Raw genomic sequence first — 13194 nt, forward strand, 5'->3', positions numbered from 1 at the left:
CTCTCTCTGCCATTCGAGCCTGCGGTTTTTATGGACATAGAATAGGGTGTACGCGGGGCCATGGGTGGTTTTGGAAAAGGCAACATTTGAAAGGGTAAACAGGGATGTATGTTTTCACTTTAGGCATGGTACCAGCTTTTCAGTTTGAGGGTGAAGCCCTCACCAGGGATCCACCCTCTTCTGCCCAGAATTTCCCTGATTCCTGGCCCTATCACTCTCTTAAACAATAGTGCTATTATTGTATTAATTTATGCATACAATAGACAGTGAGTGGCTAGTGTGTATATTCTGGTGGGCACTAATAAGGTAAAGGTAAAAATAAGACATAGCTCATACATATAAGAAGCTTATATTCAAGCAGAGCTTACCATTTTAATCTACCTTAATTACACTATAATGAATTGCATAGAACTGTGTGAACACTGAAATCCAAAGATTTACAGAGGATGATTTCAAAAGTCATTCCACCTAAAAAAAGTCTAAGACAAGTAAGAAAAAAAAAAAACTATCATTTTTATTCAAAAAATAAAGCATGTTTTTTTAACAGAACAATAAAGAGAATGTGAAAACCAAAGCCTGAGAGAGCCTAGAGTGTCAGCTCTGTGAGGTTAGGAAACACAATAATTTTATGTTCAAATGTACATGTAGCACTTGGCATATTGCCTGGCACATAGTAGGTGCTAATGAAATTAATATTATATGTGGTAGAGAGATAATGAATATAAGATCCTGAAATTCTCTTATTTTTGCGGTGGTGTATGAAGTAAAACTAGTCTACATTGTTTTCATTATAATTACCTTCTTATATGTATATAGCTGCTCTTTAAAAAAAAAATCTACCATGGTCTCAGAATCTGTATGTATATTACATAAAACATTTTAAATGCTATTATATACTATATGCTTTAAAGAATGTACTATTTCTCCAAAGCAAGTATATGAGAAAAGTACATTAAATATTAGGATACTGAGACCTACTAAGATTGAATAGTTGCCAGACATCATATATCTAGGAAGAATCAGAACAGGGATATAAATCATGTTTGATGTTGAGACTAAAGACTCACTGACTTTACGCTAAACCAAAGTTATTTCACATGAAAAAATAACAGTTATTTTTACTTATATTTTATTTAAGAACCTCATGGATGTAAGGTATATTATCATTACATACATCTTGATAAGCTCACTGAAAATGCTTAATACAGCTGATGTTAAAAATAAGAAATGCCTCGGCCAGGCGCGGTGGCTCAAGCCTGTAATCCCAGCACTTTGGGAGGCCGAAGCGGGTGGATCACGAGGTCAAGAGATCGAGACCATCCTGGTCAACACAGTGAAACCCCGTCTCTACTAATACAAAAAAAAAAAAAAAATTAGCTGGGCATGGTGGCGCGTGCCTGTAATCCCAGCTACTCAGGAGGCTGAGGCAGGAGAATTGCCTGAACCCAGGAGGCGGAGGTTGCGGTGAGCCAAGATCGCGCTATTGCACTCCAGACTGGGTAACAAGAGCGAAACTCTGTCTCAAAAAAATAAAAATAAAAAATAAGAAATGCCTCTTACTTTTCCTAGCTAGATGACATAGCACTCAGTCTAAAGACCAAGATTAGTACTTTTGTACTGTGGGCTGAATGCTGGAAGTAACACAACATATCTTACTTTACAGAAAATAACGTTTCAAGAACAAATGTATCTTCATAAATATATAAACTCTTTCACAAATAAATTCATTTCTCAGTGGTTTGACTTAAATTAAAAATTGGAATATGTCCTATGCTTTCTAGAAGAGTTGAAAGTCATGCATTTAAGTCAATCATCTTTTTTTTGATACATTTGAAAGTCTGTGAATAAATATATGGTAAGCAAGAATGGAGTCAACAAAATAAAAGTGGCACTGGGGAGTCCTAAAAAATGAAAGAAATCTAGTGTTCCTAAGCACAAGAAATGTTGTCTTCCATATGAAAGAGCAATGTATGCTGATTCACATGAGAAAGTCCCAAATGTTAATGGTTGTTGGGAGCTTCTCAGCTATTTTCCCAACATGAGCATCAGTGAAAAACTGGCTAGCTTCCTAGACTGGCCCAAAAACTCTAATTAGCAATCATTTCATACAGATAAACCATATGTGTGTGTGCGTGTGTGTGTATGTGTGTGTGTATATATATTTTATATATGATTTTAGAATTTAACAAATTATAATGCCTTTTAATAGAAATTTCTGAATTTCTTTTTAATTCCATTCTATCTGATAAACAATCACACTAGTGGAACCTCCACTGAATCTCACCACTAGAGTTTAAGGGTTAGAGGGATGGGGCAAAAGGGGTGCAATGAGAAAAAGGGCAGTGAATGAACAGAAGAAGGAAAAGAAATGGGGGAGAAAAAAAGTACTATTTTGAGTCAATCTATAAAGATTTACTTCTGAACTTGCCCAAAGGACAATAATCTGATATTAAAGTGATCAAAATAAAGTTTGCAAGAATAACATTTGAACAATGTTGCCCATGAACAATTGGCAATCAGTGCATAGCACACAAATTTGCATCCATGTAAGTATACATATTGACCGTGTCCCCACACAATCTCATCTTGAATTGTAGTTGCTATAATCCCCACGTGTCTTGGGAGTGACCTGGTGGGAGGTAATTAATCATAGGAATGGTTACTGTCATGCTGTTCTTATGATAGTGACTGAGTTCTGATGGTTTTATAAGGGGCTTTTCCTCTTTGCTCAAGAGGCTCCTTCTGCTGTGATTGTAAGTTTCCTGAGGCTTCCCAAGTGATGCACAAGTGTTAGTCAATTAAACCTCTTTTCTTTATAAATTACCCAGTCTTGGGCAGTTTTATTATAGCAGCATGAGAATAGACAATACTTATTTGCATCCACATACAGTTTTGAACTCATAGAATGTATTTGCTACTTTGCATATATTACATTATTAAAAAGTAAACTTTATCTTCTACCATCATTTCTCACTTCTCATTGGATTGTATATTTATTTACTTATTTATTTTGTTTTATTTGGTTTTTTGAGACAGAGCGTTGCTCTGTTGACAGGCTGGAGTACAGTGGCATGATCTCAGCTCACTGTAATTTCCATCTCCCGGGTTCAACTGATCCTCCTTTCCTCAGCCTCCTGTGTAGCTGGAACTACAGGCATGCACCACCATATCCAGCTAATTTTTTGTATTTTTAGTGGATACTAGGCTTCACCATGTTGGCCAGGATCTCGATCTCCTGACTTTGTGATCCTCCCACCTGGGCCTCCCAAAGTGCTGGGATTACAGGTGTGAATCACTGCATCTGGATTATATATTTAAATGGAGAATCAGATACACCAAAATTGTATATAAATATGAACAATACCTACAGGAAAGCAAGCTAGAAAAAAGTTTTGCCTGATGAAAGCAGGCAATGCAGAAATCTAAGTGTTTTTAAGAGATGATTTGCAGAAGCAGTTTGCAGTTGCCTTCATACAATCCACATTTCATACAGCAGCCAGAACAGAAGAAGCAACCTTAAGTTACTCAATCTGAGGAAATTGTGAACCACACTATCTTAACTTAGAAACCATGTTCTCTCACATTAGCTCATCATCTCTGTTCACTGCTATTGTCATTGTTGTTGCTGCTGCTTTTGATATTGTGCAGACAGTTACTGTTTCCTTATCATTGAAAGAAAAGGGGAATGACCACTACTGTTTATGGAGTTTCTATATTAGATGATGAAAATGTACTAAAATCAATTTGGATGATAGTTGCACAGCTCCGTGAAAATTCTAAAAACCACTGGATAGCATATTCTAATTGAGTGTATTGTATGATATGTGAATTATATCTCAATATAGCTACTTTTAAAAGAAAAAAAATGTGGTAAAACCAAACAAGCCTGGCCTTTGTCTTTGGGAATATCACGAAAGGGCAGAAGTGGTGATTGTATTCCACTGTGCAGTGCTGCAATCTGCATGCAAAGTAAATGTATTTAAAGGATAAATTTGTGGCAAACCCAATGAAAAAATGCATGTTAAATTCCCAAGTCCAGTTGGGGTGGGAGAGCAGGGTAGATACAAGTAAGTCTGGATGCAAGGTAGGACCCCAAAACCAAAATATAAGAGGTAACTAGTGAGGAAGTAGATTTCAAGAAGACAACATTGGTCAACAGTGCAAAAAAGGATAAAAATGATTCCAGAGCCAAGGACATATTCTGAGGAAAAAAAAATAGCCAACAGTGTTTCTTGTACATAGTCATGTAAAATGGTTATTTTCCTTCAAGGACAAAAAAAACTAATTTGTCATGTGTGACTATTCATAAAGTATGCTAAAGTAAAGGGTGCTCAGCAGTGTCAGATACATCAGAACTCAAGAAAAGGAGGCATTCAATGAATTTAACAATTAGGAGTTTAATAATGATATTAAATTTCAAAACGAAGATAACAGTAGCAGCTAACAAACTGGTGAGTGAATGCGTGGTAAAAAATATGAGTGTGGGAAGAAAATCTTAATCTCTGTAGCTTGATTTTCAGGTAAATGAACTAGATATAAGCATAAGTTAAAAGAAGTGTTGTTTCTTTTAAGCTGGAGAAAAAAATGAATTCACATGAAGAGAGGAAAGTGTCAGTAGAAATAGTGGAGTCAAAGATACAGAAGAAAAAAGTCTACTCTCACAAACGAGACCTTGGCAAAGACTAGATTGAGATTTAAAGCAAAGAATACTTGGTTCAGACTCCCTCAGGAGGAATAATCAAAGTTGGATGGGAGCTCAATTGGCTTCTAACACCATTTGGGGATTCCTGGAGATGAGAGACAGGGGAGATTTCCGTGGAAACAGAAGAGAAAAGGTAGTTCCTTAGGCCACCCAGCAGGGTTTCTATGAGTAAGGTAATCATATTCCCAAGAAGAAAGATTCAGACCAGTAGTCTACAAATAAGAGCATGCCAATCAGGAGACAATGAGACAACCTGACTCATCTAAAAGTGTAAGAATCTATTTATGCATTTGTAATTATGATGGACCATAATTTTTTTCTGTGTTGTTCTCTAAGCACTTTCTTCCATATATATATACATTCTGTTATATTCAGAGACAAAAATAGAGTAAATAAATCTGGAAATTTGCAAGAGAATATTCTAAGTTAAAATCACAATTCTAACCAGACCATCCTGGGCAACATGGAAAGCCCTCATGTCTAAATCAATTAAAAAATTTTTTACTCCATGTTTTGTCTCTGAATATAAAAATTCTGAATAATGTATAGCCATAATAATTATAGCTACTCAGATAGGATGAGACAAGAGGATTGCTTGAGCCTAGGAGTGTAAGGCTGCAGTGAGCTATGATCCTGCCACTGAACTCCAGCTTAGGTGACAGAAAATGATTGTTCCTCTGTTTGTCTCCAAAAAATGAGAGAAACAGATAGCTTGTCTCTAAAAAACAATTTAAGAAAAAAAAGATCACAATTCTATAGATTACTCATTATTTGATCTTGGGCAAGTCATTTAGTGAGCTGCTTCTAACAATACCTATGGCTATTTAAAAGATTAAATGAAAATGCTTATGCTAAATGCACACAATAGTTGTATACTAATTGTTTTCCTTGAAGGTATACATTAATAAATTCATTTTGCTTTTACACAAAATAATAACCAGTAAACTTAAATAGATTGTGATTTAAACTCATTTATCAGGATTATGAACACATTTTGCTTAGAGAGCCTAATTTCACCACACACTCTTATTGGTAAATTTGCAATAACTTATGAAGAGCCCCAGGACTTCAGTGGATGTTTTGCCTCAATAAACAAGAAACATGTTGGACTCATTACATATTTTAAAATGTAATGTCATAAATTCCTCCCAGCATTATGTGAGTATAAGAGCGCATTTAATACTTATCCAAAACTGCATTGTATAATATTTAATATGTGACACATCTTTGAATTACAAGTGCAAGTGATCCACATTATATTTTGTTGAAGAACCCATTCCCCTACAACATATTTTGTCTTTCTATTAATGAATTTTGTGCATAGAAAATGGTGTGTGTGTGTGTGTGTGTGTGTGTGCATGTGTATGTTTGTCTTTCTAATAACTATAAGGGGAGAAAAGCTTGTCTTGTATTTTTTGAAAGCTAAATTAAAGCAATAATTCTTTACTAACTTTTAATTTCTGTGATATCTTACCATCATTAATGGCATTAAAGACTTTTAATCGTCTCTAAGATTTGCAAACAAACTTACAACAAGATGAATGTAAAGTTTAGGAAATGTGGCTCTTCTTACACTGATCTATACCAAAAAAACAAACAAACAAAAACCCAAAAAAACCACAAACAAAAAAACCCACAAAAACAAAGCCTAAACAAAATGAAGCATAAACAAGCAATAGAAGCCTCTGTTATGTACCCGTTGAAATATTCCTGCAATGAAAACAGCATCCATGGAGGCCAATTAGAGTCTTTGTTGTAAATTTTCTGTGAAAAAAATAAAAGAATCCTAAATGAAGAACTAATTTGGACATGAAAGACAGACAGCAATTTAATATGGTAAACTAGAACTAATTTGGACATGAAAGACAGACAGCAATTTAATATGGTAAACTAGCTTAACAAACTTCAGAAGAAAAGTTCATAAATGAAGATTATATAATATGTATGTAACTTCAAAATCTAACAGTAAATTCTTAGTCTTTTAGGTTTTAACAAGATTGGAGAAATAACTTTTATTTAATTCATTAATAAATAAATACTGGGAGGCTGAGGCAGGAAAATCACTTGAACCCCAGAGGCAGAGAAGGCAGTGAGCCAAGATCATGCCACTGCACTCCAGCCTGGCAACAGAGTGAGACTCCATCTCAAAAATAAATAAATAAATAAATAAAATAATGTAATTAAAAATAGGATATGTAATGTCTTGACTTGTTTTTACTCAACAATCATTTGATTTGAGATATTCACCACATTTTAAATATGAAAGCAATTGGTTTAACTGGCAAGGTAGTTTATACAAGATCACCTAGAAGACTCAAAACAAGAGCAGTTTCAGTCCAAATTCTACATTTAAATAAGCATTTTACGTTGGCCTTTGGACAATGATGACATGTGACCAAGCTCTTCTATTAAACAATAATATTTATAATTTGCTTGGCTCTGCTTGTTTATAAATCCTTTGCATATTTCATTTTATCAGAGAGAATGATTAGATGCATTTTAAAAATAAAGAAATTTGCTGAAGTAGATGAGAAGGATTTTACAATTCTAAGACACAGTTCTATTTAATTAGTTTGTCAATCAGGATATCTAGTCTAACTTCAGTAACAAATTATTCTAATTTTATTCTCAACACAAGACTCAAGCTCACTCTTATTTCAAGTAGAAAAATCAACTGAGGAAAAGAAAAGGAACTTTGAGATTGCTTTAATACCTCTAAAGAGATTTAATATTAAATAGCAATTCTATATGTAAACAACCAAAAGAAAAGGCTGACCAATAGAAATGGATGATTTCATAAAAACACAAGTAAACAACAAATGTTTTTCTTATCCCAACTTGAACTTGTGTCTAAAACCAATATATAATTGGGTTGCTTGTTTTTTTCTATCCATTATTTCAAATTCAAATCTTTATAAACAAAAATAAAAATTTTACATGTAAAGAAAATAGTAAAATAATATGAATATGTAATAGTATAACATGATTAAGAGAATTGAGATATGTCAGCCAGGCATATACATTACATAATGATGAGGTTTGGGGTATGGATGGTTCCATCATCCAGGTAGTGAACATAATACCCAATAGGTAGCATTTTAGCCCATTCCTAACCACCCATAGCAGTCTTCAGTCTATATTTTTAATATCTTTATATCTATGTGTATTCAATATTTTATTTTCTCAATTCTCCCCTGGAAAGTATCTATAATAACTTATGTTTTTCTCTGATAATGTTTTTCCTGGGGGTAATATTTAGACTGTACTTTCTATATTATTATTTTTTTCTGTAGCTGCCATCTTCCTGTTATTCAGCTCAAACTTAGATATTTTTAATATAAACTACATTAGTAATTCTTACTGTCTTATATTGACTTTTTCAGATGAAAAATTTGTTTTATAGATGTAACTATTTATCCCTTTAAGGCTACAAATTGTGGGAGTTCAGTCAGGGTGGTGGGAAAAATTTGAGAGGAAAGTTATCAAGATAATTATAGGAAATAGTCACAAACCTTCTTGGAAGTCTGAGGGGTTTGCATAGCTTCAGTAAAAGGTTTGGCTAAAGGCAGCTGAATTCTCTTAAAAGCTTAGGTAGATGCATAGAAATGTAGAGGAGTTTATCTAACTAGCTTGTTTACTTATGTGGTATTAAGATCAACTTTTGATTATCCACGGTGCATGACTACTCTTTACTCCAGACATTTGCAGTGTCAATTACCCTCTAGTGGTGTTTACTCAAGATCTTTGTCATTTAATCTATACTAAATAACTTCAAACTTCACTGGCTGATCAGGGCCATGGCTGCTAACTCTTTACCAGATCCTTCTCAGTATCTATGAGTGGCCTGGACCCTTAGCCAGACTGACAGGCAAAAATATCTGTGTCAGCATACGTTATTCATGCATTATGCAAGCCTGGGTCTGTGGGTCAGAATCCGGCAACTAATAGTAGTTTTCTAATGGTACATATGTGCCTTTTGAACTTTTTATTTTATATATTCATGTTTTGGGGTATTTTTGTTTTTGTTATTGGTGCTTCTCATCCATGTGCTTTGTAGAAGTGTTTGCTGACTATTAATTCTGTGACTTTTTATTTAAAGATACTCGTGTGCTTGTCTGTAAACATGGTTTCAGTTTACCATAAACTGTATTTTGCAATATTGAATAAAATTCTAAAATTACTATGTGAGTGTGGAAGATGTAAAAGGAGCATCCCATTAGTTTAATTTCTCTCTTGGTTATTTGTGGTTTACTCTCTCTTTTTTTGGGGTGGATGGCCATTTAAAACATGGCTCTATGCTTCCTTCCAAATTTTTGTATAAATAGGTAGGACTTTTAGCAATGAAAAAGAAAATTTAGCTTTGCCAAAGTGTTTGATTGTTTGTTTGTTTTTGAGATGATATTTAACTCTTGTTGCCCAGGCTGGAGTGCAATGCCACAATCTTGGCTCAATGAAATCTCCACCTCCCAGGTTCAAGTGATTCTGCAGCCTCAGTCTCCCAAATCCCAAGTAGCTGGGATTACAGGAATCTGCCACCATGGCTTACTAATTTTTTTGTAATTTTAGTAGAGATGGGGTTTGACCATGTTGGTCAGGCTGGTCTTGAACTCCTGACCTCAGGTGATCCACCTGCCTCAGCCTCCCAAAGTGCTGGGATTACAGGCATGAGCCGCCATGCCTGGCCTTCTAAATCCTTTTAAAGGTTTCTGCAAACTTTAATTTTGAAATATTTCAAAATAATAAAAAAATTGAAAGATGTGTATAACAAACTCATGAAAGACCTTCATCTATTTTCTCAAATTGTTAAAGATTTGCCTTATTTTGGAAGCATTTGTTTTTCATGAGCCCTATTATTGAAACCTGTAAATACAGAGTCCTAGGAGAATATGAACAAAAGTCAGATAAGCACAGGATTAAATGATGATGGTCAGTCTACATCTGATGAGCCTTCAACCAAGAAGAAAACTGAGCCATAACCTAGTGAACTGAAAATTACAGCTGTGCAGACAAGGAAAGAAGAATGGAGCAAAAAATGTATATGCTAACTTGGCAGCCCCAGCTGTTCTAGGTGACATCTGATCCACACATCTGTCAGCAGCCCATTGAGCAGGCTCATAGAAACTCCAAAATGATGTTAATTAGTTCCAAAAAGCAGCAGGTGTTGAGCATGCATCTAAATTGGAACAATCCTCACGAAGTTTCATTTAACTTCACAGGCCAACATTTACAAGATTTTTCTGTTAATTGGCAATCACTTGACAATGAGGCTGAGTAGCTCAAGCTGAAAATTTCCTGGGATTCAGTATTCAAGATTACCTACAAATTGTGGGGAATCGCTGAAGGAGAAAGTAACAAAGCATATCGCATTTTTAGTATACCACAGCATCAAGCTTTTTCTGGTATGTCATTCAAAAATCTAAAAAGAAGTAGATCCTTTAGATTCTTTTTGAATCTAAAGTAAATTTTTAATAATAATAATAGAAGTAAATTTTTAATAATTTATAACATATCCACTTATCACTTGACGATTTAAATCTGTGCTCTCTTAGAGATTTATGTTTTCTCTCTTGAGGAATTATAAATTCAATGCCTTAGTAAAAATACATGAATAAAAAATATGTATAAGAAAAATAATAGTGTAATTTATGAAAAAATTTTTATTATGCCATAAAATATGGAATACACTTCTATAATATTAAAGATTACAGTAATAGCTAGGAATGTTTTTAGATTTCTAATAAGACTTTCTGTAGATGTCTCATGGTCATATGATTTCAATTCAGGTCTTAATTTAAACAGTACAATTTATGTCTCTCATAAACTTAAATAAACTTAGTCTTTGTTGGAAACAGTAAAAATAATGAAGTTTGGAAACAACTCGTATATTTTAGCTGTATCAAAGAGCATAGTAAAACATGTATTAAATAGAATTGGGAACCTTGCTTAATTGATTATTCCTGGTTGAGAATTTCAGTAAAATCTATTTTAGAAACAATTTACAAACTTCACACAGAATATGAGTGAACATTCTGATGTAAAAAACCCACTCCAGAGCAGTGGTTCTTAATACAATGTCTTTGAATACATATCAAAAGATCCATGGATTTGAATAAAAACATGTTATATCTTCATTTCACTTACCTCTAACTAGTATTTAGTATTTCCTACCATTATGGATACAGCAAAGTCAACAGTTGCATTAGCAGAACTTGTGATTTTATTCCTAACGGAAATCAGAGAAATGTTCATTAAAAATGTGTTGTTACAATAGATACCTCAAAGTATCTTTACATATTAACAACTTTAAAAAGACTATGGTTATTATTATACTTATTGCTTTATCTTGTTTAAAATATTTTGAAAACTTTATTTCAATATATTTAATTTTGTTAAATATTTATATAAAATGCTTCATGAATTTTCATGTTCTCTTTGTGCAGGGGCCACATTAAAATTCTCTGTGTCATTCCAATTTTAGTATATGTGCTGCTGAAGTAAGCATTGATGCCATTTTTAATATTATATATTTGTCCACTAATATTCTGAGAAATATCAGTATACTTTATCAAACTGACAAAGTGGTCTATATCATAATGCAATTTTGAGATCCCCAGCTCCACTACAGAACTCTCCTTCTTTCATACTCCAAATTTGATACCAACTTGATTTGTGCTCTCTACCTTCAGACTGTATCTCAATTCCATCAACATCAATGACTTTTAATCATTTCCACTACTACTCTCTTAGGTCAAACACTTGTATCGGCACAACTGCAATAGCATTTTTATCAATCTTCTTGTCCATCCTTGACTTCTATAGCAATGTATCTCAACTAGGGATGATTGTGACGCCTGCCAAGGACATTTAATAAATCTGTGTCCTTTTTTGGTTGTCAAATGTACTAGGGTGCTACTACTATTAATTAAGTAGAGGTTAGAGATACTGATAACACCATACCATGCATAGACCTTACCTATACAACAAAAATTTACCTGGTCAAATGTCAATAGTGCCTAAATGGAGGAACCCTGCTCCATAGTTTTCATCACATAAGGATCATGGTAATGTTGTTTAAAAAACTCCAAAACCAAAAAACGAAATGCAAGGCAAATCAGGTTCCATCCCTACATATATCCCTTTCCACAGATTCCCATAACATTTAGAAGAAAATCCATTACTCCCTGCTGTGTCCTACAAAGTCTTGCATGACCTAGCCCCTAAATGTGTCTGTGAATTTCTCTTCTCATTTACTCTGACCCAGTTACACTAGCCTTGCTTTTTGTTTTAAGAGAGCCCATGCTTTTTCTTCACTTAGAGACATTTGATACCTAAGTTCTAGAATTTAAAATGTTCTACTCCCAGATTTTTTGGGGCTTACTCATTTCTTTTAGGTATCAAAATTAACTTCCCCTAAAATAGTAGCTCAGGGTGACCTACGAAACCTAGAATGATGTTGTGTTCAGATAGTGCTTCTGTGAAAGCATTCAATCCAAGATCACCTTAATCCAGTTTCAGAAATTGAGACTATTTGAAGCTGAGCTGCTATCCCTAAGAGGGTCCAACTGGTTCATGCTTCCCCCTAAAGTGTAACCTACTGAAAAGTTTAATCCAGAGTAAGGAGACTCCATCAGGCTTTTCTACTGGGATGACATGGCCCAGCATGGCTGCAAAAAGCCCAGCTTAATCTTTTAAGTCTCTCAGCTGTCCTATCTCTAATATGCCAAGAGCTATTATACTCTCACTTAACTCTACAGGTGATATAGTTTGTACATATGTTCCCACCCAAATCTCATGTTAAATTGTAATCCCCAGTATTAGAAGTGAGTTCTAGTGGGAGGTGATTAAATAATGAGAGTCAATTTCTCATTAATAGTTTAGTACCATTAACTTGGTGCTATCTTTACCATAGTGAGTGATTTGTCATGAGATCTGGCTGTTTAAAATGGTGTAGCACATCATTCTCTCTATCTATCTTGCTACTGCTTTTTCTATGTAATGTGCCTGGTCCTTCTTTGCCTTCAGCCATAATGGTATACTTCTTAAGCCCTCCTGAAAAGCATGTACTGACGTCATGCCTCACAGCCTGCAGAACTGTGAGCCAATTAAACCTCTTTTCTTATTAATTATTCAGTCTCAGCTATTTCTTTATAGCAATGCATAACTGGCCTAATAAACAGAATTAATAATAAAGGGAAAAGCCTGAAGTAGGAGAAAAAAAACATAGCTATAAAACTAATAGTATAATCTAAATATTCTCTATACAACTAGCAGCAGTAATGACCATGGTAATAAGAATGAGTAAAAATGTTTTTGAACAGAACACTGACTCAGTCTTTATATGTGAATGCAAGAGATTAATAAAAAAGAGGTCACTGTAAGTGATTAGATTTTAAAGACCTAGAGGATAATATGGTAGAAACGTTCATAGAGAGGGTACATTTTAAGTAGAATTGGTTTGCTCTGTTTGTTTAATAATTCATTCAGTGTGCGTG

General features: G+C 34.2%; 1 non-coding gene across 1 annotated transcript; it reads right to left on the reverse strand.

The window, feature by feature from the left end:
* Nucleotides 1-11097: 11097 nt before the first annotated feature.
* On the reverse strand, nt 11098-11204 carry LOC135270281 (U6 spliceosomal RNA). Its single transcript, XR_010338444.1, has one exon. It is a non-coding gene; the product is annotated as a U6 spliceosomal RNA (small nuclear RNA).
* Nucleotides 11205-13194: the final 1990 nt, after the last annotated feature.

This window comes from Aotus nancymaae, unplaced genomic scaffold (genome assembly GCF_030222135.1).
Source record: "Aotus nancymaae isolate 86718 unplaced genomic scaffold, 86718_ANA_hifiasm-v0.15.2.pri h1tg000059l, whole genome shotgun sequence".
Lineage (NCBI taxonomy): Eukaryota > Metazoa > Chordata > Mammalia > Primates > Aotidae > Aotus > Aotus nancymaae.